This window comes from Chinchilla lanigera, unplaced genomic scaffold (genome assembly GCF_000276665.1).
Source record: "Chinchilla lanigera isolate Chin_1 unplaced genomic scaffold, ChiLan1.0 scaffold00004, whole genome shotgun sequence".
Lineage (NCBI taxonomy): Eukaryota > Metazoa > Chordata > Mammalia > Rodentia > Chinchillidae > Chinchilla > Chinchilla lanigera.
The window spans coordinates 3,926,743-3,949,857 of NW_004955405.1; the positions used below are offsets into that span (position 1 = coordinate 3,926,743).

The window sequence follows — 23,115 nt, forward strand, 5'->3', positions numbered from 1 at the left end:
GAGCAAATTTCATATAGTAGAACAGAAAGTATACTATAAAATATGATTCACTGTATTTCACCTTCTATGCATGTCATTAATAAGCAGAAAATACTTTTAGGAAGTGAGCTCTTCCTTTAGGAAGTGAGTTATGTACTACAGATCACATATAAGAAATAGCTAGATATCAGTAAAGCATGTTTTATTAAATACTGGGACAGTATCTTTCTCAAGGAGAAATACAAGAGCCCATAGAGCAGTGACTTTTCTACAGTTTGGTCTTGCCATTTGTATATATTTTTGGTGAGGAAAACCTACAGTAAGCAGATTTACACAAGAGCTTATCACTATACGTTTTAACCATATGCAGCTGAAGCACTGAGTGGGCCTCCATGGCTCTCCAATTTCTTTCCATGTGAGAGGCAGAAAACCTATGCAAAATGAAGCGAGGTGTTGCTAGGATCAGCAATACAAATTTTTCAGTACATAAATTTATCCTGTATTGAACCTATCTTAATGTATTTTCACTTTTGCTTTATACTAAAGAGTAGCAAAAATATAGAAAACTGTGTACAGCACAAGACGGTTTAGTGAATTATTTTAAAAGAACAAGCACTAGGGTAATGGAGCAATAGAACACACCAGACACCTTAATCACTCCCCTGTGCTGCTCGCTGGTTACAGGCCAACAGCCTTGCCTGTCTTTGCGTAGCACAATCTTTAGTCTGGATTTTATCATAATCAGTGTGTTACTTTCTAAATATAGTTTTATCACGTATGTTTTCATCCTCATTTGTTTTGCCACTATTTCAGCTTATGACCAAACTCAATATTGCCTGTATTATTTTTCTTGCTTCTGTTCAACCGTATGTGTATATTATTCATCTTTGGTGTAGTTTATTAGTTTCTATTGGTATATTGTTTTCGGTTGTATGAATGTGTCATGCTGTAGTTTCCATTTCTAGACTATAATGATATTACAATCATTTTTGAACACAGCCCCTTGGATATATATGCTCTTGTAATTATACATGTGATTTTTATCCAGGAGTAAACGTGCAATACAAGTAAGCATATCTTGAGCTGTACTGGATAGTATCAAACTCATTTTTTTGTTTGTTTGTTTGTTTGTGTTTTGATACAGGGTTTTGCCATGCAGTTCAGACTGGCCTTGAGCTCATTTTGTAGCCCAGGCTGGTCTCAAACTCCCAATAATCCTCCTGTCTCGGCCTCTCAAGTGATGGCATCAAACTCATTCTCATAGAAACTTTCAGCACACTAAGTTGTGGCATGTTCTCATTGCCCCATGTTCTACTCAAAACTTGGATTTGTCAAATTTCTAAAGTTTTTTTTTTTTTTTATTGCTTAAGATATATCCTGGTAATTTCAATTTACATTCCTGTGATTACAGAAAAGCTCTGAAATCTTTTGCTATATTTTCTGGCTGTTCAGCTTTCATTTTGAGTGAGCTGACTATTCATGTTTTTTGACCATTTGGGGGAGAAAGAAATAAATGTATTTATTTTTAAGAGATAAATAGATACAGATACACATAAACATGGAGTGCTAGTCTTCTGTCAGTTAATTCTAAGTATTGCTTTCCTCTCTAAAGATTTTATTTTCATACCTTCATAATACTTTCAATTTAGTAGAATTACAAATTTTCTTCTATATGATCATTGATGGTTTTTTGTTACTTTTTTTTGTTTGTTTTTGGTTTTTCTCCGGTACCGGGAACCGAACTCACGACCGTGCGCTTGCCAGGCAGGCGCTTTGCCACTGAGCTAAATCCCCAGCCCGGTTTTTTGTTACTTAAGAAATCATTTCCTTACCTCAAAGTCATAAAAATATGCTCTCATAAAAATATGATCTTCCAACAAATTTATAATTCTATCTTTTAGTTTGAGGTCTTATGTCTAGCTGGAATTTTTAATATAAAGGGTAAGAAAAGAGGAAAATTTCACAAATTGAGTGTAGTAACATGTTTGTTTCATTGAAGTATAAAGACAATTTTAATTGTATGGTGATTTCCAATAACTGTATTCACAATGTGACTTCCATCCAGATAAAATTATAGAAGAGTTCTTCCACCCAGGAAATCACTTCCTTCTTAACAACAGAGACAGTTTCCTTGGTGTGGAAGTTGTTATAAACAGATAATGTGGTATATCATCTCTTTTATCTTCTTTCTGCGGGGATCTATTTTTTATTATAAATCTATATTTTCATTAAGTTTGGTTTTTTTGTTGTTCATTTACTTTATATTCATGAGTAGTGTTACATTCAGTGAGTATAAAAAGTTACCTTTAAAATTTTTGTTTTCTGTTTATTTCTAATATACACAAAGAACTGATATTTCATATCCAGCTGTCTTGTTCACCATTTCAATCTTAAAAACTTATGTGAAAAACAATTCTTGTTCATTTACTACAAATTCTTTTATCATCTACAATTAATGAGAGTTTCTTCTGAGAGGCAGAGGCAAGAAGATTGCAAGTTTGAGCCCAGCCTGGGCAGTTTAGCCAATTAGCCAGGCCCTGTCTCAAAAAATTAAAAAGGGCTAGGATGTTACTTAGTGTGAAGATCCAAGCTTCAATCCACAGAACAAAGGAAAAATGAGCATTTTTATTTCTTCTATTGTAATTCTATGCCTATTTTTTCTTTTGGGCAGTATGAAAGGAGAATGATAGTAGTAGTATGATCACTTTACAGAAGCTCCCTCCATTCCTGGAATACATGTAATTTTTATATAAAATTAGTTTTATATCTAATTGTATTTATATTTACATACAATTATTTGATTTATTGTCATCCTGTTTAAAGTTTTTACACTGATATTTATGACTAGGGCTGCCTGATGTTGTCTTTCTGTCAAATGTGGATACTAAGGTTATGCTGACCTTATCTAAATGAGTTAGTAATGTCACTGTTTAGAACAGTGCTCATGAACCCATGGCACACACACTGCAGCTAGCTGTTTGTTCTCACTGAAAGCTATGAGATGTTTGCCATCTCTGGTCTAGAACCATGCCCAGTACATCAACAGATGTAATTGGTTGACATTAATGAGAGAACTCTAAGTGGAATGGTAATACCATACATTTATATAACAATAGTAGAAAAGTAGAAAGAAGGATGAAGCAGTTAACATGGTCAGGTGATAATTAAATAGTTTTGCAAAGGTGAAGAGAAGAACTTATAAAATGCAGAGACTTGGGTATATTTGAATGTGTACAGATCACACCCAGAGGGGGGAAGAAATGAAGAAGGTTTATCACTGATAGAAGGCCAGAAAAGTAAAGAAAAGAAAAGAAAAGAAAAGAAAAGAAAAGAAAAGAAAAGAAAAGAAAGAAAATTGGATTCAGAATTAGAAGGAATTACTAAACTTAAGCATAGTGGATGGATGTCCTTTTCCAGAATGAGAAGAGAGGGAGTGCAGCAGCAAGCAGAAATGCTGAAACAACACCCAGAATTTGGAAGCAGATTTATTTATGTTGATGGGCACTGATTGGGATCATTCCCAGAATATCAGGCCCTGATCTCTGGTGGTCTAGATCTTGTGGGATAAGCAAGCAGGAAATACAGATGCACAATGGCTTCTCAATTGGAGATTGATTTATACAATGTGCATCACAGTGACAAGCTGTTTCTAAGAAACAGGAGCAACCACAGCTGGAACAGGAACTATTACCTGGACAACTAACAAACTGAAGCATATTGGAAGAGGGGGACATTTTCTGCTACATTTCCTCCTCTCTTTTAACCCCCTCACAAATGTTTGCTGGACAAATTACATATGATCTTCTGAGATAAGGCCCAACTAGAATTTAGGCCTGTCTGTTCTATAACATTACTCTGGAAAGGTAATAAGGGAGTTAATCTGATCTAGGAGAGTGTTCAATGTGTCTTGGGTGCTCATTAAATCTTGGTTAAGTGTTTGATTGATTGTTGTATTCTCCTGGGGCAACCATCCATAGAGTTTACTGCAAAAAACACAGCTAGCAGGGAGCGCAAAACTAAGGACTGGGGTAAGCAGCCGGAAAAGACACAAAAATCAAGGGAAGTAGATATGGCACATCCTGTGAATGGTGTCCTCAGGCTTCAGCCATGCACAGACTGGTCAGCATGCATTGTCTCTTTAGAGTAAGCCTTGTCAGAACTGTCTAGGTGAATTTTTTGGCAGGTCAGAGGCTGGATTTCTGAAACTTGTAGAGGTGATTAATATGTGCCTGGCTTATATTATGTATAGGAAGATATACAGATATAACCAGTCTTTTAAGTGGTTACAAGCTGTTTCTGTATGGTTATGTTTTATTTCCATGTAGTCTGTCTATATATCTTTAAATGGGGAAGAGTCCACTGTAATGTATGAGATCAGGGACAGTGACACAGATGCTGAAGCCTGAGCTGGCTGCAGGGGTCTGAGTGTCAGTGCTGTGTTTGTTTGTTTGTTTGTTTGTTTTCTGGTACCAGGAATTGAACTCACGACCTCGTGCTTGCCAGGCAGGTGCTGTGCCACTGAGCTAAATCCCCAGCCCCTAGTTCTGTGGTTTGAGCTTGCAAAACAAATGGTGGAGGCAAGTCTGGTTCTGATCTCCTGGGAGTGCTGGGTTAATTTTTTCTGGCTGGGGTTGATGTTTCAGTCAGTTAGATCCCTGGAGGGGCTTGGGTCTCTGGACTGGATTATTTTGCATCATTGGTGGCAGGTTTTCAAATATCAGTTTGCTGTGCAGATCATACCTGCAAGAGAATTTTGGCCAAAATAGTTTTGTCCAAGCTGACTGCAGCATATCTACCCTGTCAAACTTCATTCCTAACAAAGGTACTCCTAACCATAAACAGGGCGTGCTCAGCATCTGTCAGGGGATCCATTTTTTAGCACAGTTTATCCCAGTATAGCATGTGGCACCTGGATAGTTAGGTCTTAGTCTTAGGTGGCTGGTCAACTTTCTTGAATAGAAAGACAGTAGCTGTTGGAGCATGAAGGTAGAGGGGGAGGTGACCCTTAGAGGCCATTAGGTGCTCTCAGGGGCTGACAGTCTGAGTAAGCATAGAGAAGTTGCAGCTCCAGAAATTTGTAGTTTCTTTCTTGTAACCAGTTTCTACCAGATATTGTAGCAGAGCTTTTGTGTCTTTTCAGAAAGCTGCTTGTCATTAATCAGAAGTTCTTTTTCAAAGAAGAAACAAGTTTTTGAGCCTCTGGGAGGTTGAATCCAGGTCAACTGGCTTTTGAATCCAGAACTGAGGCCTTTCCATTTAAAGTCAAAGAGGAGCTAGTCAACAGGAGCCAGCTGAAAACTGAAGAAGGCATTTCTTTAGGTCCAGGCAGGTGTATCAGCAGGCTGTGGTTGACAGAAGACTGAGGCAACATTTACAGAGGGCAGTCATGGTGGCACTGGCAGCTTGGAGATCTTGAACTGGCTTTACAGTCAGGAGAGATATACTGTTTGATACAGGTGGGGGTTGCCTTGGGAGAGAGGGTGATCCCCAAAGGGGCATGATTGATAACAAGCCCCAGGGGTAAATCTTTTGTCCATATTTCTGGAAACTGGTCTCTCAAACTTTCAGCATTATGATTATCAGGCATTTTAGGCTGATTTAGGCACTATTCTTCCTCCCAGGGTATAGTCAGAGACAGCATCAGGTCTGGGACAGTGGACTCAAATGTGAGGGAGGCTGGTCATGTCTCAGGAGAGGTACAGGGCACTCACAACTGGCTGAGCACCTTCGGGTTGATGAATGTAAGGAGGGGGCAGGTTGGACTTGGGTCCTCAAACAGAGCAGGATAAAGCTTTTCTGCCTTGGGCTGAATGTGTGAGCTTCTCAGATGGCCTTGTTGGTTTGTTTTGAGGAGTAAGATGGCTTCCTTGTGCAGGACACAGGAGTGGAGCCAAAGTTGCAGAGTAATTTACAGCAATTGAATCCAAGTGATCTGGCCTTTTTATGTTAGGATTTTCAGGCAGAAGGAGCTTATGGGAGCAACTTGCAAACAGAGGGAGTTATCTTTTAAATCTAGAACAGGCAAAATAGTGTGCATGAGTCAGGAACAGCAGAGTGCAAGGTGATGGCTTTGTTGTTGATGGCACAGAGATCTTGCCCCAGGTGATTAACAATCTATCAGGCTGATATGTGGATGGATGCCTGTTTATGCTTCCCATAACATCTGGCAGCAACAGGGGTTAAAGTGACGTGCCATGGTTGATGACCAGGCCTGAAGGTGAGTATTTGGTTCATACCTCTGGAAGGAGAGTTGTTAGAACTTCAGGATTATGGTTATTTGTCTCAGGCTGATGCAGGCATCATCTTTTTTTTCAGGGAGCAGTCAAAATTGAAAGTTCAGGGTTAAATGAGAGGGAGACTGAGTGGCTTGGTGGGAAGGAAATGTCCTCTCAGTCTGCAAGTTTGTGCCTGGTAAAAGGGGTGAGAGATAAGAATCCCAGTTGCCTTGATGATGGCAACTTTTTGACAGAGGGAACTTTTGAAGGCAGAGAAGTCTGTTCCATTTTCTACTAGGAAAGTTAAAGGTTTGCCCCCAATTTTTGCAATGACTACAGGCTCTTGGGGGCCCAATTTGATAGACCTTGGTCTGTCATATCTATTTGGGCCCAACAGGGTACAACTCATTTGTCAGGTCTGACAGTTCAATTTTTCCTCAGTCAAAATGTGTAACTCAGAAGGAATTGTTGAGTCATAGTGTGTGGGCATTAGATGACGCCATCTGAGCAGGACAGGCATGTAAGCAGAAGGCTCTGGAGGGAGGGCCTGTGTGGCCAAATGCAGGCAATGGCCAGCTGGAACCAGTTCAGTTGGCTGGAAGTAGATGAGTTGGGAGTGGGGAGTGAAGTTATAGGTACTGGTAGCAGCTACAGCAAACAACAAGGGTGCCAAGGTGGAATTCTCAGGAAGAATGGGCCCCTTTTTTTCTTTTATTTTTCTTGAGATGCAAGGAGCGGTTTAGTTTTATTTTTAACACCATAAAAGCCCTTTTCCCTGTAGTCAGCTTGACTAATAAATTCCCATCTCTGACTTCCTATGTGTGTGTTGTGTCCCCTTGAATGATGATGCAACAGACATAGGGTGGGTGCCCCTCAGAGAGAAACCATTCAGATGCCCACCTGGCCATGCCCCTCATGGGGACTTAGGCAGAACTTAGCTAAGGTGGCTGCAGAGCCTCCATTATGCCATATGTATGTGACCATGGAACCACAGGTGAGGCCCAATCAGTCCCCATGAGCAGTGCCTCCCAGCCTTCGTGCACAGATGGAGCAGCCTATAGCTTATGCTGTCTGCTCCACTCACACATTCATTCAGCAGGCACTTGGAGGCTAAATATTCCAGCCCCCTTTCTTCGAGTGTGGTCTTAACCAACAAGTGTTAATCAAGTTCTTCTTCTGCTCCAACTGAACAGGACTGACAAACTGACTAATTGAGTGTCCCCAGGGAACTTACCAAAATAAGGCAGGCAGGCAGGCAGACAGACAGATTGCATCCTCATCCTTTTGCGGTCCAGAATGTGTTGCTAGAGTGGGGAGCCAAGAATCTTCCTCCAGACCTCCAAGAAGATTGAGAAATTTCAAGGGCATCACTTCCTGTTTGAACTGGGAGAGCTCCTTAGTCTATTCATGAGGGCCACAAACGTTGATCACAGAGGTCAGCACAGTTGATCTTCTTGGCTGACACACCAGGTGTAGTGGCAAGTACAAACACTGAAACAACAGTCAGGATTTGGAGGCAGATTTATTTACATTGACAGGCACTGATCTGAATCACTCCCCAAAAATCACTCCCTCGTCTTTAGTGGTCTGAGGCTTATATAGATAAGCATGTAGGAAGTACAGAGACAGAATGGTTTGTCAGTTGGGGATTGGTTTATAAAATGTGCATCATAGTGACCAGCTATGCTAAGTGACCAGCCATTTCTAAGTGACAGGAGTGAACAGAACTGAAATAGGACCTGTTACCTAAGCAACTAACAAACTGAAGGGGAGACATTTTCTGCTACATGGGAAAGAAGAATGGGACATTTAGAAAAAAGTCTTTGCTTGGTGTTAAGGAGCTACAAGAATGGTTCAAAAATGTATTGTTCTTTACTGTGGAAGTAGGAGGTAAGATTATCTGCTAAGACAGAAAGAGTGTAGGAAGATGTTGGAGATGATGAAGCTCAGGTTTAAAGACTTGAGAAAAGTTTGGAAATAATTTCTGTGATAAATAGGAGAGAGCTGACTAAAGGAATCTGGAAAAATTGCCAAGTAAGGCTGTTGATTCACAAAAGGTTAAAAGTAAAGATGTCACTATAGCAAGAATGTACCTGGTTGGGGATATCTGTCCAGCATCCTTCAGCAGCGTGGGTGAGTGTGAACTAACACAGGCTTTGCAGTTCTCGGGTTCTTTTTGTTTTCTTTTGTTCATGAGAAGGTTGAAGTGACAAAGTATTAAGTCTGAATAGGACACGATAATCATGAAGATAGGAAGAGTCTCACCAAGGCCACTGATGGCTCAGGAAGATAGATTGTGGGCATGTTTGGAGAGCTTGCACATGAGTGTGGATTGAGCATCTCAGATCTAGAAGAGTTGCATTTTTTTGTTTGTTTTGAGAAAGTGTCTTGCTATGTAGTTCAAACTAGCCTTGAAGTTTCTACATAGTTCAAACTGGCCTCGAACTTGCCACAATCCTCCTATCTCAGCCTCCTGAGTTCTGGGGTTACAGCTGCATGGCACCACACCCGGCAGAGAAGAATTGTGCTTGGGAAGAGAGTGGATTGATTCTGGGTGAGGATGAGGGTGAGAGAAGAGGGCTATTTCTATTCTTATGAGATTAGCGTGTTTGATGTAATCCTAAGATTAGCATAATTACTTCATTCTCTTCTGAATCCTGAGCCTATAATTTTTCATCTCTATTAATAAGGTCACAGTGATTTATAGACATCCAATTATCTATTTTAATGTTAACAGATATTAAATTATCCCTGCAATTATTTAATTGTTTATGGTTTTATCCTCTGCTTCTCAAAATGGATCAAAGTACTCCTGTGAGCTAGCATTACATAGGTTGTATGTAAAAGGTCCTAATATTCTTGCAAAATGTTTACTCGGTTGTGCCTTTTATATTATTGATATGCAATTTTTGTGTGTTCTTGTTTAAAACAATTTAAACATTTACAATTTTAATTATTTATCCTTGTAACTTAAATGTTTTTTAAGTTGCAATTTTAATTAACAACTGAATTTATAAAATTCCTAATCTAGTTTTCAAATAATTGCAAGAGTAGTGTGAATTATCTTGTGGATTAGCAGCTCTGTTTATAAATGGGACAGTTCCTTAAAATGGATCTCAACACGTATAATTACGTTTTCAGAGGTACTTGCCAAGGGAAAATATGTCATGCAAATAACTACAGTGTATATGTTCTACATATGTGTCTAAAATTTAAGAAAGATTCTACTTCCAGTTTCTCCATTTCTCAAAAAAAGTGGATGGCTTTACAACAGATGAGCTGTCACACTGTCAGTGTTTACTCTGCTGCCAGTGGCTAAGTGCATACAATGCCTGCAGCCTTATCACCCCAAGCAGGACACTGTCAGATCTCATGAACTAAGCAGAGTTTTGTCTGTTCAGGATTTGACCAAGGATTCACAGCCCTAAATTTTGGACTATTCTCTGTTCTCTTGGCATTAGATGAATGAAGCTTTCATTTTTCTGAATTGGGTGAGAAAATTTAAAATATTGCTGAATTTTCACTGTTGTAGATCAAAATGAAAATCTTTCCTCTAATATTTGTACATGTTCTTTTAGTTTGATGTAAGGTGTTTCACTCAAAAAACGGTACAATGAAGGTCTCAATGCACTGTGCATTCTTGAGATTAATTCAGATGCAACTTAAATCCAACTATTGAAATCATCAAGGTGTTCTGTATCCTTAAACTCTGTCCAAGAATATATTTGCTACTGTTTCATCACAATACAGAATTTATAAAAGATTAATTTCAACAATAATTGTCTAAAACCAAAACAACATGAAGATATAAGGATTAAATTCAGTGACTTTACATTTAAAGAATCATACGTTTTACTTTAGAAGAGGAATTTTCTGTAATAGCTTTTTTGCTTGTCTGAATTTTCTTTGTTTTGTTCGGTTTGCCAATGCTCCTCACATTTTATTGTGAAGCCTGAGTTCCAGCATTAAAATTTAATACTCCAGACTTAATGTCTTTGAACTTTATCACAAACAGGGAAACAAGGCTGGGGAAAGTAGATTAGAGCTGGTTTCACAACCAATCTTAATTCTATAGTAACGCTTAGTACCGTCATAAAACTGTTTTCTCATAAGTTGATGAAATAAAATGGTACAGGAGAGATATTTTAGCTTCTAGGTACCGGACTTCTCAGAGAGATTTGGAATCTTCACTCAGATTTTCCAATATTAAATTCAGAAATATAAAAATCTACAGCTTTGTACTTTTTGGGCAAACAATGTACTGCTTTTCGAAGAGTATTGCATAGATTACCATTGGTCCATTTTTAGTGGACTGAAATCTTTACTGCTTTAAACTCAGTAAGAAGAAAATGGCTGAGAATAAAATATTTTACTGGTATTCTCCAGTATTTATTTGTGTTATCATTCTAGACTATCTAAAATAGCATCTACTTTTTCAGATAACCTACTTCATGTTTCCTAACACCACTTTTTGCAAAACAGCTATTATATGTGTACATATAATTATATATCATCTTCTTATACACACATAGGTAAAAATAATTAATTTTCTCTTTATGCCCTGTCTTTTGCATTGCAACAGTCAATTTCATTTTTTCCATTCTGTGCCCCCATTCATGGTATATAGTTGATACCGGGTAAAGTATTCAGTGAATAAATTAGTGAATACACACACACACTGACCCTGAAGTCTGCCAGACTCTTCCCTTCATCCTTACATATAACAGTCATGTTTTTTCTTTTTTCAAAATGAAGATGACAGGTATATGCGCATACATGAATTGCTCACATGCCACTTTAGAAGGTGCGTGTGTAATTACACTCTATCCATCTTCTTTTTCTCAATAATGAGCAGAGTTGGGCACTGGGACACCAAAGGCATAATCCAAGAGTTTTAATAATTACTAAGCTATTTAGTAAGCTGCTTGCAAAGATTCATAGAAATTAGGGAAATTGTAGGCAGTTAGAGTATTCTAAGCAAAGTGGAAGGACTGAGAACAGCACATGTTCACTATGAATACTGATATTTATAGTTCAAGATTCTTTCCTGAACGGGCTGGGCTTAATGTGTGTTAATGGGAAAAGGCCTTTGCTTTCAGATGCATCTGGGCTGAAATTCTGACAGGGTCACTTGCTAGCTGTGTAATTTTAGGACATCCAAACAAAGTAAGCTTCAATTTCTTCACCTGTGATCATACCTACCATTTTGGGTTATTGTAAAGATTAAGTGAAATTATGTTTTTAAGTTACAGAATGAGTGACAGTTAAAATAATATGTTTGCAGGTGGACAGTAATTTATGTGATTCATTTTCAAGCCAGCCCAAGAAATGCAAAGTCTAGGTGATATTCTGACAAAAAGTTGCTATGTGAGGTTGAGAAAGTAATTTCATTTTAGGTGTGACTGATGGGACCTTACACAACATTATAACAGCGATAGCATGAATGAATGAATACAGATATACACTGACACTAATGTTTTTGTTTTGTTTAATGCCTCTTCTAACCACATAATTCTACAGATTATTCAAAGCTTGGCGGCACAGTGTGTACAGTTTTATGGAGTCAAGCATGGTGGCACACATCTGTAATCCCAGCTACTCTGGAAGCTGAGGCAGGAAGATCTCAAGCTCAAGGCCAACCTGAGCAACTGTCTCAACATAAAATAAAAATTAAAAGCGTTGAGGATTTAGCTCCATGATTTAGCTCTTGCTTAGTGTTCAGAAGAGCCTGGCTTCAATCCCTGCCACACGCACTCAAAGATACAGCTATGTGGAAAACTAACAGCAGAGGAGCTTGTGGTAAATTCAAGTTTTATACATTAAGTCCCTAATTGGAAAATTTGCCTTTTTTATTTACTCTCACATTTCTGGCAATGAAATTGTGTCTTCAAAGGTTTACATAATAGAATTTATAAAATGCTGTGAGCCAAAAAGCATTTATTTTTCCCTTTCACCTTTGTATATACCAAAGTCATGTGACTGATATTCAGTCTAGTGCTTTATAGAATTTCCATTCAGTCAGACTCTAAAAAGTATTGCTGCTATAGTCCCATGGTGAGTAAAGAAACTACACTCTCAAAAAATACATACTGTGAAGCACATCACTGCTTCTTCTGAAGAGCCCATCTCCCACCATTGCTGAGTGTGTGCTGATATTTAGGATTACTCAGACTTTCTGGAAGACTTAGCTGCTGCTTGGACAGAGGTGAATTCTGAATAAGTGTCACTCCAGGTGAGCAGCATGCACTGCCTTTGAAAAGAGGAGGAACTATCTCTTATGATGGTTGCAATGATGCCGTTGGCTCCAAACAGGCCAGCCATAGCTGGTAGAGTGTAACTCTGAGTTTTAGCAGAAAACAAAACAGGTGTTTTGGAAGGAGTACAGGCCTGGATTTTTTGCTGGGTGTTTTTGTTGTCAATTTGATTTGGCCAAGGGGTGCTCAAATCTCTGGATGTATCTGATAAGCCCCAGGGATCATGGCTCAAATGAACCTACCATGCCATAAATGTCACTGTAGAATAAATTATTTTTTGTGAGTTTCAAACATGTGGGTAATGACTCACTTTTTGACCCTTTATTACCACATCTGTACATCATGCAACCTATTTGAAATAAAATTTGAATTAAATTCAGAGGTAATAATGATCTCCTACCAACAGAGTACCTATATGGATGAATGCTTCTCAATTCTATGTTTTCCTAATCTAAATTCCCTTGATGATTATGGCCTTGCTGATGGATTTTGGACAATAACTAGTATCTGTGGCTGGAACTAGGAATGAGATTGTTCAGTACGTACCAGCAAAAACTTACTGGGGAGTTTGAGCTGGACTGGAGTTTCCTGTAGTGTGTGTGTGTGTGTGTGTGTGTGTGTGTGTGTCTGCACGCGCCCATTTCAGAACTGAGGTGAGCTAGAGTCCACTGGGTCCCCTTGTGGGTGCTCCTCAATAGACAAGGAAGGACATTAAACCCTGTTACTCTGCTTCTTGCATAGTCTTGGACAAAACCCAGCAAAGCCTCTGTGCATGGACTAGAGATGACTCCACGGACTCTCTGGGTCTCCACAGGAGCACGCACATATCTGCAGTCATTTCCTGACAGTCACATGGTGACAGTGGCTACTTCTCTTACAAAGAGTTCCTTTTTCAAAAGTAATAAAATAATCCAAGCCAAGTATATTAATTAGTGTTCTTCAGAAAAACAAAATTAATAGGATACATATATCCTATTGGTATGTATAAGTATATATCATATAAACACTTTTATTATGAAAGACTGGTTCATAAAATTATAGTGGCCAAAAATCTCTAAGATCAGAAGTTTACAAGCTGCAGAATCAGAAATACGAGTGGCGTAGTTTCAGCCCAAACCCAAATGTCTTAAGAATCAGAGGAGCTAATGACGTAGGTCCTACCTGAGTTGAAGGCACAAGAATCTAGGATTAGTTCCAGGTCAGATCCAGAGACCTGGAAATCAGGAAACATGGATGTCCAAAGTTGAGTAAGGAGCAGGTTTACTCTTCCTCCACTTTTCTGTTCTGCTCAGGCCATCAGCCGGCTGGAGGAAGCCCGCTCACACTGGTGAGCACAGTCCTCTTCACTCAGCTAACTGGTGCCAATACCTCACATTCTCTGTGTTTTTTCCTGTCTGAATTGTTCTGTGGTCTCTTCAGATATTTACATGTATATTTCCCTTGTTCTCCTGCGGTTACTTGATCTGCAGGGGATTATCAATTCTCCTTTAGCAGGAACTATGTTTTGTAAAACTAATAAGTTTTGGGCACTAAATCAAACAAAATTTTCCAGTAGAACTTTCATAACTCTCTTGTGTGCGAGGAGTGGTGTCTCCTTTCAAAGTAATGATGTAATTATGTTCATGTCAATGATGAAATTAGAATTATAATCAGATTTGTGTAACTGTTATTCTATTGCCTCGTTTTCGTTTATACTTCCCTTTTTCCGGTACTTCTTCCTTTTCTTCACCAGAACATCTGAACCACTAGACACCATAGAATACTAAGACTTTAATCCCATTTAGATTGCTCTATGGAGACTGGAAAATGAACGATGGAACATTTGCTGATTTGTTCTTACTAGAAACTACAGTATTAAGAGAGACTTCTTCTGAGACTTTGGGATGGGTTGGCTGGGAACTCTCATTCTTTTAAATTTCTGCTATCATTTTGATACTTTAAGGTTTTTTTCTTGACAAAAATCTGATAAATGGCAATAAAAATGAGTAACACATATTACTGTTGTTCCAGAAACCAAAGCAATTGCTCTAATGCTAATATATATGATTTTATTACACATATATATGATTTTATTACACATACATAGAGCATTAGCTACACTAAAATCAAAATAATGGTCTTTGGCAACTGACCTCCATCCCAGAAAGCCTGGAGACTATTAAAATATGGTTGTAAGTTGACATCATGTTTCTCATTATAGTCGGGGTTTTTTTAGGGATGGACCTTCAAATGTCCATCATTTTTACGGAGACTTTAAATGCATACCCACAGCTGGGAATGTATCTCAGTATGAAGGCCCATTCTCAGTACCACCCAAAAGAGAAAAATACAGGAAGAGGGAGAGAAAGAGAAAAGAAGTCCTCATTTACCTGATGGCAAATATTTCTGAAAATTAAGACATTTTCCCCTTTAATTTTGCCTTTAAATGTGTGTGTAACTTTATGGCCTAGCATAATAATCTTTATTTTCCTACCTGTGAAAAATGAAATAGCATTTCTTTTCTCCATGTTACTTATAGATTTCTGTATTAAGATGTTAAACATCTAAAATTCTCTGTATGTCTGGAGGGAAAGAAACATTTCTAAATATATTAGAAGTGTGTGAGGACTTAGTCACTGGGAGCAAAAGGCTTTTTCTTATGATTTCAAGTAGAGGTGATTCTCTAGAATTAACATTCTGTGATTCTTTTCACTATAATAGCACCTTGCTGGCTGACGTACATTCTCTAAGTTATTCTACTATCCCTGCTTCTTTCCCCTTTATTTCCCACTGATTTTACATGTTATTGTGAAAAAGCGTTATTTTGACATTAAATTGTCAGCATATTCACTAAGTTCTTAAATGTGTTTCCAGTACATTCTCTATGGGTTTAATAAATAATCCATCAAAGTTATTTAGCAAGCTAGATTTGTATAGAGCTACTCCAATATGAAAAGTAAATGTTTGGAAATAAAGATGCTCTTTGAGCAATTAGAGGCACTTTTATTAATCTTAGTAATAATTCACGTGCAATAAAGGGCTTTTTCCACTTAGTGGCAGTGAATTCTGATTTTTAATAAATCAGTAAATATACTTTTTAGGCTTATTAAACTTCATTATAACAGTAAAATGGTATTTCTGAAGTTCTTTCAATAATCAAAAGTGAGAAATGAATCTCACTTTTGAACATAATTCAACAAACAACTTGGATTGATATAGGCTGTGCTTTGAAATGTTTAATTAATGAAAGGATTGCATCTAACTAAATATGATCACTCTGGGAAGTCACTTGCTGCTTCTGAGGAGAAAAGCACTTACTACTGAAAATCATTTGAAGCATTTCTTAATGAGAAGCTCTGGAAGGTTATAATGCTCTGGAGTACCTGAATAAAAGTGTTTTGTGGCTTAAATGGAAATGTATTTGAAATTCTTTGCTTGGGAATTTCTTCTTTTGATTCTTTCAAGGTTGATATGAGTCTGTATCCTACATGGAGATGAGAAACCTTTCAGCCCCAGACTTCTGCATTTCAGAATGTCTGATCGTAGTCATTTGGAGTGATAATATGATTTGAATAAATGCACTTTCACTAAGCAGGAGAGTCTTTTTAGGATTGTGAAGGGAAATGTCACATTTCTTCCACTTATGGGGAAAGTGCTGCACTAATATATTTTTTTTCTTGCAAACGAAATTGCAAACTGGTAATAATTATTCTTGGATCAAACACAGTGATTACAATGCAAGGGTCCCTTCTCATCCTATGAGATTTTTATTTGTTAAAAGTCCTATAATTCTCTTTCACCTTCTTAGTGTTTTATGAATGGCAATCTCAGATTCTTACAAACAGATAAATCCTGGTTCCTAGATGTCATTTTTTTTTTCTATCTGTTCTATTAGAATTAGATACATTAACTATACAATAGTCTCACACACACACTCATATATACATATATATATATTTGTGTCTTATGACCTTATTAGTTGTATCTACTTCAAAAATGAAAGTGTGAATGTCATATTCATTTGTAAACATATTCAAGTTTTTTTTCAATAGGCATTTTTTATCTATCTCAAACATTTCTGAGATACCCAAAGTTAGGGGAAAATGAGCATGCATTTGGTGAAGCATCTCTCCCACACATTTGCGTGAGCTTAGTGAGCCGAATGACCCGCCTGGAAATTCTGAGTTTGTGAGGACTAAGTCAAGACTGCTAGTTAGGCGTCATTGCACATCCTCGCATTTTCCCCTTGCACAGTCCTGACCTTTTCACCTGTTAGTGATAGGCGTTAGAGATGAGGGATTTTTTTCCTCTCACTATAAGTATAGAACCAGTATCTAAATGTATTTCTCACTAGTTGCTTGTGTATTTAACAGTTTGTTAAATTCCAAGAAAAAAATCTACTTAAAATCTCACAAATATTTTTCACATTTTTTCTTAAAATAGCATGATTTTTAAATGCATTTCTCTCAGAAATTCTCATTGTTTGATATGGAATCTTTTTGGCTATATTTCACCCTAATCTTGCATTTCTTCTCTACAATTCCATAATTTCTATAACATCTTTCTGAATTTTATTGTAAGCCAGGATCATAATGTAAATAGTGTATAAAGTTGCCAAAAGAGTCTCTACATTGCTGCATGTGGTTCTATGAAATTTCATTTAATCTATACACTTTTCTTCCTCCCATCCCTAAAAATAATCGGTAATAACATAATGATTTTTAAAAAGGTTGGTGACTGTCCCAGGAAAGTTCAAATCACAAAATGTTAATATCAGAAAATTTACCATTTTTCTTAGGGTTTCTGTCTATTTTCTTTCAAATATGGTTTAAATCCTATTTTTGTTTAAATCATTTTCTTGTTGTGTAAGTACCCATACCACAATCTACCAATAAATATGGAAATACATACACACACACATACACACACACACGGACTCCTGATTTCCTTCAGGCTATTCTTTTTTTATATATTTAAATTTAGCATTTTTTTCAAAGTTGTATTTCCACTCACTTCAAGTCTTTCTTTATTTTTTAATGGCAGACACATTTTACCTGCATATGAACTTGAACTCAGTTTTATAATTGTTAACAGAACTATATATTGTTCTGTTGAACTATAATTGAACTATAATTGTTAACAGAACTATATATTAAAAATAATGGGGCACATGAGTGTGAGCTAAAAAATTGTTAAAATGTTTTTATATATCATTTCAGCATAGAGTTTTCCAGTCAAGGTGAATGGATGGATTTTTTTGTTTGTTTTGCTTATTTTTGGGTCATAATGCAGCCAGACAAAGATATAAAGGTTATTTTGCCAAACCAATTTTTGGAGGTGAAAGTTGTGTAAATCATGGCATAACAAAGTGAGCCCGTTATCAAAGGATGAAGTCACAGATTTCTTCAGGAGCATATAGAGTCATCAATTTTGAGGACTTACTATTGGTAGAATATTTTTAGAGAAGAAATGATAGATACATATAGATGCATAGATTCAGATACATATAGATATGTAGGTTCAAACATACATAGTAGGAAGATGATATGAACATTAAAAGCTACAGAGCAGAAAGAGGAACACAAAAAGCAGTATGGACCAAAGTACATGGCTGTCGTTCCGATGTGGTTTGCCTCCCAAAGGTCCATGTGGAAGCACGACAGCCAGTCCCTGGTATTAAGGGGATGAGACTGTAAGCGATGGGTACTAGAAGTTAGTTATGTCCTAAGGCTCCAGCCTTATGAGTTGGTCAGGGCTCTAGGGGGAATGAGGCAGACCGTTGTTACTCTATCAGCCTTGGTGTGTGGGTTGATTAAAACTGAAGCCATCTCGGGCTTTGGCTTTTGGTGCTCATCTGGTTCCTGCTCCACCCTTTTTGCCTTGTGAGATGCAGCCTGCGGCTTTGGCCAGTGTGTTCACACAAACCTGTTTGGCCTCTGCAGCCAGCAGAATGTTAAGCAAGATAAACCTGTTATCTTTGTGAATTGCTCCAGTCTCGGGTATTTTTACTAGCAATATAAAATACACTAAGGTACATATTATTTTGATAATATATGCAAAGAGGGAAATGGGTCAGATATTTTGTAGATAAATTAGTCTATCCTGTACACAGTAGATTCATGGCAGACATATACACAAAATAGTCTGCTACTGTTTTGGGTCATGTGCTTAAATAGTGTCATAGCATAATATGTAGAAACAGAGTCATTCAAAATATTAGAAGATTGTGTCATACTTTCCTGATGAAAATATTTTATTGCAGTTTCTACCTTAAAAATAATTGATTATTTTTAGTGGTGTAGGACAAGAAAAGAACTAGCAATAGTCATAAGAAAGCTTCAAGTAATTTAACAACTTCATGTAAAGCCAGTAGTAAATAAAAAAGAACAGCAAGATTCGTTCTAGATGATTTGAAAGAAAAGAAATAAAATATATGAAGTGCTTCACATTCTAACCTTATGTAACTGATTTAGTTAATGATATCAACCACAGAAATTACTTGTAATGATAAGAAATATCCAAAAAATTAATAAAAATTTTGATTGTTTGTAATAAAGTTTGGTTATAATAATTTAGAGATGCTTAAATGAAATGAATTATGCATTCTGTTACACTGCAGTGAGTGACGTATTTCAGCAACATTGTTTATGAAGAGGGCATCCAACAGGAAGTTAAAACCAATACTTTACAGATTAATATTTTAGTTTTAAAGTAGAAATATATTAATCACTTTTATTTATAGAATATTACTTTCATAAATACTGAGATTGTTCCCATAGACAGAAGAATTCAACCCCACATGGAATAAACTGAAAGTATTATTTCTTGTTTTTATGTTTCATTAATAATTCTGTTAATATTAATCACTCACTAAATATAAATATCAGGAATAAGGTATTCCAACACATTTTATATGCCTTCATCTGACTTTTTCCCCAGTTTTATTGTTTTATTTACAAATTGTTGGTTTTCATTCTGGCAGACTTTGTACATGAATGTAAGGAACTTTAGTGACTCTCTCAACCCTCCTCGCCTTCGTTTAATTTGATAGCAATTTATGAGTTATCTTTCCTGCACTGTATACCAACAATATACGTTTTGCATGATAACATGGTATGTGCGTACCCCTGCCTGGTAATAACTATTCATTATTTTCTCTTTTTTTGTTTTTTTTTTTGTTTTTCTTCTGGTACCAGGAATAGAACTCACGACCTTGCGCTTGCCAGGCAGGTGCTTTGCCGCTGAGCTAAATCCCCAGCCCCGTTATTTTCTTTATTTGTGGTATTTTTCTTTAGCAAGAAAATGGAACAAAATCTACTTCTCTTTATTATTATTTTTATGAGGTAGATTGACAACATTTTTTAGTTTTATTGAATTGTTATCTTTGAATATAAATAGGTATACTGAATAATTTTCTGACTACACTTTTAAAAATACAGGTTAAATGGAAGCATGTACTTTGTGATTAAAAAGACAAAATTTTGTCATGTTTGAAAAGTGAAGTCTTCACACTTAGTAAAGTACAGATAATGAATTTTAGCTACCACAAATAAATTGTTCAGAGATAGAGGCCTGATTTCACTCTGTCGGTAAGGAAAGAATATGGGAGTGATAAAACCTGGCAAACACATTTCTTAATATAGTTGAGTGAAAAAGGACCACAGCTCTTCAGATCTCCAGGTCAAAGGAGGCAAGAATATTACAAATCTGCCAAAAACTAAGGAAATTTACTGAAATTTTTTTAAAAGGCTATGCTGCAGAATAAACATGTACAGTATAAAAATGTCATATCAATACTCTTTTCATGTTTTTAATGGCCACTGTATGAAAAAAGCAGTGTTTTTATTTCATTAATAGGCATGTTTTCAATCAAAATTTCAAAGACCTAAGCAGATAAATATGGCTCCATGCAAGGCTCCTTTTGCATGCGATGATAAGACTTGGAACCAAGAATGCGGCTCCTCCTTCTCCAACACAGCATATGGTGCTTGGTCATTTGCTGTCTATTAATGGTGCCACATGTACATAACATTGTTAAAATCTATCTGAACCCAGAGGATGATCATTCTCACTGTCACTGACCACAGCTGTGCTAGAGCATGGTTGTGTTCAGTGTCTTCTTTTTTTAACGAACAGGACAGAAGTGTGTGGCATGAGATAGGCGAAAGAGTCAGGTCCAAGTGACTGGCTGGAGCAAGCTGATGCCCCAGTCAGAACTGTGAGTGAGACTGACTTGCACACGGGGGCTCCCAGAAGGCAGTGGTATAGGAAGGATACGTTGTCAGGGAAGGATTCAGAAGAGCACAATCGTTCACTTTGCCTACTTTGTCCTTCAAGCTGAGCTAGTTACATTCTCAAATTTAAATATTTGCTTAGTTAATGGTATTTGAATAACTGAACAAAAAACTGTGGTGATAGGGCCAGGCACCTAGAAGGTGAGTTAGTTGAGTCTGTGGTGTCTGATGACACTGCACACAATTAGGGTTTTAAACTGGGAAGGGATTTGACTTGTTGCTACATTACCAGTAATATCACTATAAGTACAAAGCACCAAAGTAATCACAATTACATGTGGAAACTCAAAATTGCCTGTTTTCAGTACCTGGAGAAGTCAATGGTCTTTTTAAAAAATAGCCTTGAACGTATTGCTTATCCTGTTCTTAAATAGTTTAATAAGCACATAGAAATCACAAATCTTAAAACGTACATTAAAGGATGTACTTTAAGTATATGAATTTATGCCTTGTTATGATGTGTTTGAACAAGGAAAGAAAATAAAAACTAAGTCATCTAATTACATGTTTTACCCCTTATTTCATATGGAATGCATTTCATATGTGAATGCATTTATCACATGGGGGGTTCAGAAACCTGGATTAAATATATTCCCAATTCATTTTATAGTGATAATTAGACCAAGTAGGCTTTGTAAGTGCAAAAATTGTCATTCCTTGAGATGAAACTGATTATATTCACTCTTGTTGGAATATTTGTGTTAGCCTTTCTCTACTATCACTTGATAGCTGAGATAATCAACTTAAAAAGAGGAAAAGTGACTTTGCCTTGCTCACAGGTTAAGCAATTTCAGTCATTTTCAGTTGGGCCCATTGCTTTTAGGCCTGTAGCGGGGCAGAGCAAACCCCATTCACCTCATAGAAGCTAGGCAAGAGAAAGAAACAGGGGACAGAGAGAGGAAAGGAAGAACAACCATCTCGGAAAGCAGGCCTCCAGTGACCTAAGAATTTCCACTGAACCCCATGTCTTCAAGGTTCCTGTGCCTCTAACAGGGTCAAGCTGAGAGGTCCTTTAAAATGTGGTGGCGCACACCTGTAATCCCAGCACTTGGGAGGCTGAGGCACAAGGATTGCTGCAAGTTCCAGGCCAGCCTAACTTACAAAGTGAGTTCAAGGATAGTTTGAATTGCATAGTGAAACCCTGTCTCAAAAAGACAAAAAGAAACGAACAAACAACAACAAAAACAAACAAACCAAAAAAAACTCCATGGACTTTTGAGATTCAAGTTAAATGAAAAAGTAGATAGTTTTTTAAAATAAAGCTTGTTGCCCATGGGATATTAAAACTTGTGGTGTCCTCTGTATCTTTCTGTGGAATGATTTGGTAATCAATTTTTTATGGAGGAAGTACTTGCTACAACTTTATAAAGTTAGCTATACAGTTATTCTAGCTTGAGTTGTTAGATACAACGTATGCTGACCTTAGAACTGCAATATAAAAGGCATCCATACTCTGCTGAACTTGAAAGTATGTGTCTCCCTAGTATTCTGATCAAGTGTGTATCCAGGGACTTTATCACAAAATCAATTTTCAATTATTTTACTTTGGGAATAAAATCTTTCTATACTCTAAATTGTTTTAATGTTTTATATAATCGGTATAAAGAGAAACTTATGAAATTTATTATATAAGATCAGATTTTAATGATAGAAACATCTGTTGGGAATACTGCCAAGAAAGCACTGTAAAGAGGAGAAAAAAATGGATTATTAAAACAATAAAAGACAAATTATGTACATATTTCTTTTGTTTATTAGAAACTAAAGGACAGCTGCTTTTGCATACTACTTCCTTAAAACAATGTACATAAATTAAGCCAAAAGAAAAAGGAATTAGAGCATCAACTATTATTTGTATTGAAATAGTGGATTACTTTATTGCATTTGATATTAGCAAAGTATTGAAAATTAAATCATTGTTCTGTCACCACAAGTCAGCTTTGGATATTGTTATGGATTATAATTTAAGTATCTGTAGATTTTAGTTTTTAGGCTGATTCAAAAAGAAAACATAAAATATATTGGAAGTGAATATTCAATTGTTATATATTTCCCACCTTCATATATAAAAATTTTTAAATTATACATTTTTATCTAATTTTATAAGAATACCTTGGAAAAAACTTGAGAAAGAAGAAGAGAAATTATTCATAATCTTAGTACCTTCAGTAAAGTCTCAGTTAAAATTTTGGTGATTTTACTTAGTTTTCAAACCTGAAATTCTAACTGCACAAATATGAAGCTAAACTTAGGCAAATAGCTCAATACTTTAAAATATTTGTTAGTTTCCATTTCTTACCCTTTTAAATAATATGTCGAATGCAATGAATGGATTTTCAAAAGTGAAATTGTTCTACTCATGTATATAACTCTTTTTAAAATTTTGTGGGTTTT

General features: G+C 36.7%; 1 protein-coding gene across 1 annotated transcript in view; it reads left to right on the forward strand.

Annotated features, from left to right (window-relative positions):
• Grid2 (glutamate receptor, ionotropic, delta 2) overlaps positions 1–23,115 on the forward strand; it is a 1,119,457-nt gene that overhangs the window by 634,950 nt on the left and 461,392 nt on the right. The window lies entirely within an intron of this gene.